Here is an 11,028-nt window from a genome sequence, read left to right as displayed (position 1 = left end):
TCCTTGATGGGAGGCCCTAACAAGAAAATAGCTTTCGAAAATACCTTTCATAAAGCATTTGCATAACTTAAAGGTGAACAGGGAACGAGACTGACTTACAATATGCAAATTAGAAATAGCAGCTAATTGAAGTTTGACGATAGAAAAACTAGCACCCTCCTCAAATAGCAAGACATCTGAAACTGTTGCTGATACAGGGTTAGTACTTCTATTTGAACCCCAAATAACAAACCTTTGCCACTTACTGGTGTAGACTTTTTTGGTGGAAGCCTTTTGGGAGGCTAGAAGCATTTTTCAGACCAGGGAAGTAAGCCTGGACTGTCTCCTTAGGGTTGTAAGTGGAGAAACCAAGTGGTCAGCTTGAGGGCATGAAGATTCAGATGCTGCGTCCCTGATGGGTGATAGAGGAGGTCCTGACTTGGCTCCAGTATCCAAGGAGGATATTTCAGATGAGATCAGTGGAAGGGGAACCACGCCTGTCGAGGCCAGAAGGGGTAAATGAGGATGACAGAGCTCTTTAGCCTAGTTCCCTTCTGAAGAAACTTTGGGATCAGAGGGAGAGGAGGGTAAACATATGAGAGACATGGGGGTCAATTGTGGACCAGTGCATCCCTTGGGGACTCCCCCAGAGCAGGGATCAGAATGAATAACTTGCTGCATTTGTTGAGGGAAGAGGTCGCAGCAAGGTTGACCCCAGCGACTGAAGATCATGTCTGCCACTGACTGGTTGAGGGACCACTTGTGCGGGATCAGTAGTGAACTGCTGAGTCTGTGTCCAGGTCATTGGTTTTTCCTGGGATATGCATTGGAACTAGAAGACTGTCTGAAGACATTGCCCACTCCCACACCCTCATGTCCTCCCTGCACAAAGGGTAAGAAAGAGTGCTTCCTTGTTTGTTGATATACCATATTGTCAGTGTGAACTGCAATAGTCTCCAAGGGAAGAGCATCCTGAAAAGCTTGCAACATTAGAAGAACTCTCATCTCTATGACACTGATTTGCAAACTGGTTTTGACAGGGGACCACATGCCTTGGACCATCTTCCCATTGTAATGCCCCCTCAACCCTTTAACTGGGAAGCATCCATGATCATGGTGACTATCAGGGGGTTGGTTAAGAAGGACCTACCTAGAAGGAGATTGTCCGACTGTATCCATCAGCTGAGATGACACTTGCAAATTGGTGTCAATCTGATGGGAAGGGATAGCAGGTGAAAGAGAATGGACTATTGTGCTGCCAATGTCCACTGGAAAATCCACTTGAAGAATCTGACTAGAAGAATTAACAGAATTGCTGCTGACATGGATCCTAGGGCTTGTAAGACCATCCGTGTAGGAGGGGCCTGTTGGGATAACGATTCCTGGACTTGATTATTCAGTGCTGTTATGCAGTGAAGGGGGAGAGAAGCTATCTGATCCCTTGTGTTCAGCTGTGTCCTTATAAATTCCAGGTTCTGCAGAGGAGCCAAGTTGGACTTGTTCAGGTTTAAGGTGATGCCCAGGGAGTGTGACAGCTGGATTAAGTAATCTTTGAATTGAATGAGCTGATGCCTTATGGGAGCGGTAAGGAGCCAGTTTTCTAAATATGGAATCTCCTGGATTCATTTGAGCCCCATGTAAGCTGCTACCGCTGCCATGCACTTGGTGAACACCCAGGGAAGCTGTTTTGAGCCCAAAGGGTGGTGCTCTGAACTAGAAATGATTGGCTCCCAGCTGGAAGCACAGGTATCTCCCACAGCACCTGTCTATTTTGATGTGATAGTATGCATCCTGGAGATTTATCAAGCACATCCAGTCATCCTTGAGCAACAGTGGCAGATTGGACTGAACTGTAACCATTCGGAATCTCAACTTCTTTACATAACCATTCAAACTTGTTAAGATCCAGAAAGGGTCTTAGGTCCCCTGCCTTTCAGCACGAAAAAGAAGCAGGCGTAGGTTCTGAATCCTTTCTGTTCAGCTGAGACCTCATAGATGACTCTTTTTTGCAGCAGTTGCTGAATTTTCTGTGCTGCTTGCTCCCTCTTAAAGGGTGGCACTTCAGGGAGGCTCTTGGAGTTTGGGGGAAGAAGAAAAAAGGGAATGTAGTAACCTCTGCATATTATGCTTAGCACCCAAAGGTTTTGAGCCACATAGGTCCAGGCTTCTGAGTGCAAAGCTAGTTAACCCCCAACTGCCTCCAGAGACGGACAGTTGGGCAGTGCTTCAGGAGCACTGGTAGGGTTTGTCAGAAAAGGTTTCACTAAAGCCCTGGTTTTGTGGGCCCCCTCTGACTCTACTGTGGCACCTACCATCAGACCCTCCTGCCTCTAGAGGAGGGTTCCCCGTACGGGTCCTGGAAACATCCTTGGGATTTGTGAACCCACATTTCCTTGCTTCCATAATGGTTCCTGGAGAAAGACTTTTGGGGCATAGAAAATTTGATTCCTACAGAAGGGTCTTCCCATCCTTTTCGCTATGGGTGAGAGTGTATCTCGAACTGAAGGTCCAAACAGCGAAGAACCATCATAGGGAGCATTCACAAAGGACGACATAAAAGGCTTCTCAAAATCATATAGCCTCATCCAGGCAAGTCTCCTTAAGGAAAAGACTGAACTGGCTGCTCATGAGGTACCCTCTGTTGTATGGGAGATCAACCTCATCGATGAGTTGGCGATGGAAGAAAGAGTGGTCAGCTTGGGAGACACTTTCTTAAATTCCTCCACAGGCAGGGATGCTTGAGAGAGATGCTGAGAGCTATGTGATCAGATCTCTCTGAAGTTGGGTAAAATGGGCCAGGTAGCTAAACCACACAGCAACACCGTAGGTAACCCAACCAACAATTCAAAACAAAAACCTGCGTAGTGGTCAACCTCTAGAAATCAATGAGCACCAGTAAAGAAAGAATTTTATTTAAGTACTTTCATCCTTTTCAATTAGGACTTCTTCAAAATACTCAACAATACACAAATTCAAATATTTATAATATAATTATAACAGGAAAAAAAAGAAGTTATGTTTTACCATAACATTCCATCTGTGTTGTGGATCTTCACTTATCCTTGACAGTGGGTTCGGTTCCGAATCTCCAAACCGACTCTGCTGTTATTCCAGCTTGCACCCTCCAAACACTCTCAAGCTTCATCTTACCCAGAATGCACCTCTCAAAGTTACCTCAGATTGAGTTTGCACAATATAGTGACAGAAAAAAGAAAAGATCAAAGACTATATCAGCAACCATAAGGGAATGATACATTTCCTGCTAGGATAGGTCCGTTCCACCAAGAAACCTGAAAAGGGCAGCAGAAAGGTAGGTGGGGATGTCAAGGATAAGTGAAGATCAACAACAGAGATGGAACATTATGGTAAGACATAACTTCTATATCTGCTGTTGTCAATCTTCATGTAATCTTTGACAGTGGGACAGAGTCCTCAGCTGTGAAAAACTTGCAAGGTCTTATGGAAGAATATTCCTGAGAACCACTGAACCAAATGAAGCTTGTCCCCTAGAGACCATATCCAGTTTGCAATGAGTAATAAAGGTATGAGGAGATGCCCAAATAGCCACTGCACATATATCTATAGAAGAACTGGTGTGGAAGACTGCAAAAGCGGCTATTGCTCTCGTAGAATGTGCTTTAATAGATCTCTGCAGTTGCACTTTCCATTTGTTATAAATGAAGTTTATAACAATCTTTGATCTATTTAGCCAAAGTAACCTTTGAATTTGGTTTGCCCAGAGTAGTGGGAGAAAAGGAAACAAACAGCTGATATGATTTTCTGAATTCTCTTGTTCTGTGTAGGTAACAATGTAATTGCCTGTGAACATTTAACATATGGAGGAAATATTCACCTCTATTTGAAATTGGTGAAGAATATGGGGCGTTGTACAGATTGGTTGATATGTGGATCAGAAACCACCTTTGGTAAAAAGGAAGGCTTTGTTCTCAAAACCACTCTGTCTTTAGGGAAGGTCAGATAAGGAGGTTTGCAAGATGAAGCATGTAGTTCTGAAATTCTCCTAGAACAGGTAATAGCGATCAAAAATAAGGTTTTCGAAGATAAGTACTTCAGTTCGCAACTTGCTGATGGTTCAGAGGGGGAAGCAATTAAAGATTGTAATACTAAGTCAAGGTCCCAAGGTGCAGTGGTATCCTTGAACGGAGGCCTGAATTATAATGTCCCTTTCAGAAAAGCTTTATAAAGCTTGTGGGATATTACAGCATAATTATCTATACCATTATGAAAATCTGAAATTGAAGCTAGATGTACACAAATAGTCAAAGATGAAACTCCTGGATCGAAAAGCGATGCTAAAAATTCCAATGCTTTATGAGCTGGTGCAGAGTATGGAACAAGATTATTGTCTGTTGCCCATTTTGAAAATGTTTGCCACTTACTGCTGTATAATTGTCTAGTAGAAGGTTTGTGGAAGGCTAGAACAATTCGCTGAAATGGGCAATGAGGGTAGCATGCCTGGCTATCATGGGAACTGGAGAAGCCCATGCAGTGAGCTTGAGATTGTGAAGGTTCTGGTGAATTATACTGTATAGATGGGACAGCAGATCTAGATCTGGGTCCAGTATTCAAGGTTTCTGAATTAGGTGATGCCAAAGATAGGGAAACCATATCCGTCAAGGCAAAAAGGGGGCAATGAGAATTCTGTTCTCAGACGTTTTGGTTTTCATCAGAAACTGAGAAATGAGGGGAATTAGAGGAAAGGCATAAAGTAGACCGGGGAGCCAATCATAAAGGATAGTGCCTCTCAGTGACTGCCCCGGGGGGGATTAGCTGTTCCACTTTTAGTTCAGGGTGATGCAAATACATCACAGCATGGCTGGCACCACTGACGGACTATCTTTTCCGCCACACCACCACCAAAGGGTTGAGTGACCACTTGTGAGGCATTAGAACGCACCTGTTCAATCTGTCCCCAATCATGTTGGAGTTCCCTGGAATGTGCACTGCAACAAGAAAGCACCTGGATGAAACTGCTCACTGCCATACGCTGAGTGCTTCTCAACAAAGGGGATAAGATCTGGTTCCCCTTGCTTGTTGATGTAGCAAACCATTGACGTGTTCACTGAATGAATTGCAATTGTTTCCGAGGTGAGGACTTCTTGGAATGCTTGCAGTAATAAGAGGACTGCCATCATCTCTAGAACATTTATATGCAAATTGGCCTCCAACTGAGACCGACTGTCTTTCCCAGATAATGCCGCCCCACCCTATCCAGGAAGAGTCTGTGGTCACTACAGCTTGGGGTGTAGAAGAACAAATGAATGGCCCATTAGAATTTTCTTGGAATGAAGCCACCAACTCAGGTCCTTCTTGCATAAACTGGTGATTAGAACCTGATGAGACAGAGGATAGGTCAGCAGTGACCACTGTGATGCTAGAAGCCATTCTAGAATTTGCATGTGAAACCTGGCAAGAGGGACCAAGGTGATGGGGGCCACCACAGAACCTAGACCCTGTAATAACAGTCTTGCAGTCACTGTTCTGTTGTGAATGATCTGGTTGACGCGGTGTCATTCTCTGAAGCCTCTCTTGGGGGAGAGAAGCAATGCAGATGTTTATGTCTAATACTACTCCAATGAACTCTAAATGTTGAGTTTGTTCTAAATGGGATATTTTTGTAGTTTATTGTGATTCCCAGTAATGAGAACATTTGAAAGGCATATTCCCTTGCCTGTAGGAGTAGATGCCGGGTGGTTGCAGTAATGATCCAGTCATCTAGATATGGAGACACCTGTAATCCTTCCAGTCTGAAGTGAGCTGCTACCACTGCCATGTGGTGAGACCAAAGGGCAGGGCTCTGAACTGGTAATAACTGGATTCCAGCCGGAAGTGCAGAAATCTTCTGGAGCGTTTTTTTATTTTTATGTGATAATACACATCCTGAAGATTTATTAAGTATATCCAATCGTCTTTTCCTAAAAACAGAAGTACATACTGAACCGTGACCATCCAGAATTTGATATGTCGAACCGATTTGTTCAACATACTGAGATCTAAAATCGGTCTCCAGTCCCCTGTTTTCTTTGGCACTAAAAAGAATCGAGTAAAATCTGGCTCCTATCTGGTCTGGGGGGGACTGTCTGGATGACTTGTCAAGCAGTTTTTGTATTTCTAAACCTGCTGCATCACTGTGACTGGGTGTTTAATCAGGAATTTTTTTAAGATGACTGGGATGATTTGAAAAGGGAATGTTGTAACCTCTGGATATAATCCTCTGCACTCAAATGTCGGATGTTATTGGAAGCCAGGCAGGGAGGTTCAGGGAAAAGCATCCCCCGACTACCTACAGAGGACAGCAATCGGGCTTCCATTCAGGAGTGCTGGAAGGAGTAACCAGGGAAGGAATCCCTGGAACCCTGATTATGCAGGCCAACTCTCCCTCTAGCATAGCGTCTTCCATTGTAACTCCCCCCACTGCCTCAGGGAAAGTCGCTGCCATGACAGTTCTGGAAATGCCCTTGAGGCTTTTTGAACCATAGCTTCCCACTCCTCTGGTTCCTGGAATAGGGCTGTAGAGGAGTGGAAAAAATGTACGTCCATGGCAGATAGGGTCTTTCCATCCTTCTCACATCAAGAAAAAATCTCTAACTTTAGAGCCAAAAAGGGATGTTCCATCAAAAGGAGCACTGATGAAAGAAGACTCAAATGGCTTTGCAAATTCACATAAGCACATCCAGGGGTGTCTCCTTATGGCTATGCCTGAACCCGCTGCCCTAAGCGTCATGAGCCTCAAAGGTTGCCAGCAGGACAGCTACCTTGTCCTGCACTACCTCAGCTATGGCTCCTGTCAGAGTATATGACAGTTCCTTTATCAGGTCTCGCTGGATTCTCATGAAGTGTGCCACACAGTTCAACAACCTGAGCACAAAGGTCAATGAAGCTTATATGCACTTCCCAAAGCTATCCATAGTCCTAGAAGGTTGATGGGATGTCCAACCACCCCTCTGCTTTAGGAGTTCTAAAATGTCTCCAAATGAGATGTCTTCTGGGGGGTGACCTTGGGAAACTTTTCCCCTCATCAAAATTGATTATCTACTGTGCAAGCCTCTTCAGGGGAGACCAAGTGTTTCATCTTGCACTTTCTCTTCAGGGGTACCTCTTCGGTAGGATGCGCCGGAGAGGTATCTGAAGAGGACATAACTACCATTGTAGTATCCTGAGGCTTTTGTGCTCTCTGTCCCAGGGCTGAGGCTGCTGAAACTCTGGACCAGGGGAAGGACAAGGTTGTTGGCCCAACAAAGATGGCATGGACAGTGCCCTCTCCATAGTTTGGAAGTACAGGTTTGGGAGCCCAGAATCGTGACAGACTCCCTCAGAACCGTGGTCACACCCTGCACTGAGGAAGCCACCTCTGAAGCTGGAGATGAGCTTACATGTACCGAAGCCCTGAGAAGCATGCATAGCTCTGAAAAAAGTGGAGTGGTACCACACTCCCTGGAACCGTCAATGAAGCTTTGGCCTGGGAAGTCTCTGGTTCCATCAGAATCAAAAAGCTCAAGGCTATGATCGGTGCTAGAGACGCAGGTCTAATTAGCACTGAAGCAGTCGGAACCAGGGCTGTTGGTAACTGCAGTCAGAGAAGGAATAATAGTTGGTTTATGAGTTAGTAAAGTTCCAGAACCAGGGAGGCTTGGAACTGAAGTACTGGAAAATCCACTCGCTGTCAGTAGCTGATCCACCAGCCTCAGAACATCTGACTCCATCAGGCTCTTGGTGGAATGGACTGAAGAGACCGACAGGGACCCGGTTCTGTCCAAAAAGGGACTCGGGGGGGGGGGGGTGCTCTGTCTGCAAATGGATCAGTAGAAGGAGAGTATCTTGTCCTTGGATGATCCTTAAAGGAATATTCCTTTAGTTCCAATATCTGAGGAACAGATGAAGGAGTGGAAGTCAGGTCAGAATGCTTAGTCAGTTCCGAAATTGTCAGTGCTGTACCAAATCTATAGCTGTTTTCCTGTTCAGCTCCGAAAAAACAGTGGGAGCCGGGAAAGTCTTGGCCTTTTTAGAAGTTGGTTCTTAAAGGATCGGAAGGAACCCAACTCCTCCTTCTCTTGGAGATTACAAGGAGGAAGAAGGGGAACTGGTTGCAGATATAGCCTCAAATTCAGATTTCAAAAGACATTTCAATATTTATTTTTTCTTTCTACTAGGGCCCAGTGGCTAAAGCCATGACAGATGGCAGTCTTACTAAAGATGCACCAGGCCCAAGCAATACATGCATAGAGTGTGTCCATCTGAATTAGGGAGTTTACGATTGTAGTTCTGGCATTTCTTAAAGCCAGAAGTGCCTTTACTTTTCTCAGCCATTGGAGGAGAAAAGGAGATATAGAAAAGGACAGTAACAACAATGGTACGAAGAAATAACTCAAAAGGTAAAAGGATTACCAACGACGGTAACAGAGAATAACACAAGTGTGTTCAGAAAGAGTAGCTGGGTAGTTAAGATATAGAAAAAATAAGTTGAAAACGGTAGAGATATAAAGATTTAAAAGATTTTGAAAAACTTGCATAGGAAGTAATGGCTAGCTCAAGAGCAGGAAAGAAAAATGTGTCTAGCACTTTGAAGTGGCAAACGAGATCCAAGGTAACTTTGTGAGGAGCATTCTGGGTAAGGTGAAGCTTGACAGTTTTTGGATGGCATGACCTGGGACAACAGCAAAGTCGTTTCTGAGATTCGTAACCGAACCCACGGTCAAGGATTATTTGAAGACTAACAACATCAGATCAGTTATTCCTTAGAAAATAAAGAGGAGGAAGGTGTTCCCCAAAAGGGCACTTAACTGGCTAGGCTATAAGGACTGCTAGCTGACAGTCAGCTCCATGAAACCCAGAGATGGGAGCCCACTTCAGCAGCAAGAAAGCTCAGAAGCTTTTGGCACCCAAACTGCCTTTTATATGACACTGCCAAAGCCCATCAGTTAGGGCATGTGGGAGGTATCCTGAAGCTTTGAAAGCTGGCCAGTGGTCTTATCATGGGGCAAGACATAACCCAAATAGCATAGGCTACTACAACAATGACCAGCATTGAACACTGGCTGTTGTAATGCCCTCCTCATGGTGGGGGGACTACTACAGACTCTGGAATCTATAGATCCATTAGTCAAACTAATATAATTTGCAAAACCATGGATCCCACCATATCTGATTTAACTAACTTCTTCTTCTTCTTTCAGCTTTTCCTGGTTAGGGGTCGCCACAGCAGATCACCTATCCGCTCATGATTGGCAGTGGAGTTTTATGGTGTTGAGGTGCCAGCCCGACGCCCAACCTTCCACAGAAGGCACACACACACACCTAGGGCCAATTTAGAGTGGCCAATCCACCTACAGCATGTCTTTGGGATGTGGGAGGAAACCGGAGCACCCGGAGGAAACTCACGCGACTACAGGGAGGACATGCAGACTCTGCACAGAAGGCACACCAGCCGAGAATCGAACCAGAGAACCTCTTGCTGTGAGGCGGCAACGCTAACCGCTGCACCACCGTGGCCGCCCATCTGATTTAACTAACTACAGCACTAAAAACCTAATTTAGCTAGACCCTCAACAATTTGGTTTTGTCAAAGAGAAGCCATGTTTATTTAACTAACCTCTTTGATAAAGTCATAAAAGCAGTGGATAGTAGCTACTGAGTTCGCAGATCCTATTTGGATCTGACCAAGGCATTTGATACCATCCTCCCCATGATGGTATTACAATTACGTGTATAAAACTAAATGTAGACCACTACATGATAAGATGGATAGCAAACTGGTTGAAAGATAGAGCCCATGTAGTAAAGGTGGTAGAATCTACCTCAGAAATTAAAAAGTTAACTAGTGGCATGCCTCAAGATTCAGTGCTAGGGACATTGCTTTTTGGCATTCACTCCTCCAAACCACAAACCTAAATGTATGGTTAAACTAACTTTGCAGATGGCTATAAGTTGGGTGTCACTGCCCAATCACAACTGGACATGGAATCTCTTCCAACAAGAATTAATCCTTACAAACCAATGGTGCACTAAAAGGGGCAAGATTAAATGCAAAAGAAAGTGTAATACTATCACGTTTGGTAAACAACTCTCAATCTAACCTACAGTACAATCACGGTTTCCACTTCAAACAGACATGACTGTCAGAGATCTTGGCACTATGGTAGGCAACACCCTCTCCTTTGATGCCATGTAGCCTCGGTAGGCAGGGAATCCTATCTAGAACACCTGATTTCTACAGACATCTCATTCAGATCAAAAGTAGTGATCGCTCCACTGTACTTAGTGCTGCTCAGGACAATTACAGAATGCAATGTCCCCTTTGACATGTACCTATCCAGAAACATCATTCAAAAAGAAAAACCCAGAGACTCCTAACAAAAAAGATTAATGGTCTGAAGTCCCTTGGCTACAGACTTGAAGCTCTGTCCCTATACTCTCTGTGTCTTACAGACTCCTATGAGTTGACCTGTCTCTTAGTTTCTGGGTCAAGAAGGACCACACCTTCCTTGATCTCTTGCATCTTCACAAGACAAAGCACTCCATCTATATTGACATATAAACAAAACATAATGGACAGAAAGGTATACTACCAAACATTCTCTCAATTTCTGGAACAAACTTTTCCTGAATGTAAAACAGAGTGACACACTCACATCTTTCAAAATGAAGCTGAGTGGGCATCTGTAAAATCATTCCTAGAAGAAGAATGTACATAATTAGGTTGGGTATTGGTGAGGCTCGTAATGTCTCATGATTTACTTGCCTTGCAATTTTTACAATCCATTTCATCAGGATCAGCAGCTGTAAGCCCTGATAAACTAAGTACCAAGTGAAATAATCTAATAAGTAGAAACAACAAAAACTGCTCCAAGGACCAGGCAACACAACCAGATGTAACTGAAGTAATTTATTCACAGTCACTGACTAAGCGCTTTCACCAACAATTGGCTTCTTCAGAGTCAGTGTTTAAAATCCATTACAATCTTTTATACTCACACATTGATACAATAATGAGTTAATTGATGAGTTAATTGATACATTTCCCTCCAAAAA

The sequence above is a fragment of the Protopterus annectens genome, chromosome 7.part0 (assembly GCF_019279795.1).
Source record: "Protopterus annectens isolate FY-2018-M chromosome 7.part0, PAN1.0, whole genome shotgun sequence".
In the NCBI taxonomy this organism is placed as follows: Eukaryota; Metazoa; Chordata; order Ceratodontiformes; family Protopteridae; genus Protopterus; species Protopterus annectens.
This window is presented reverse-complemented; position numbering follows the sequence as displayed.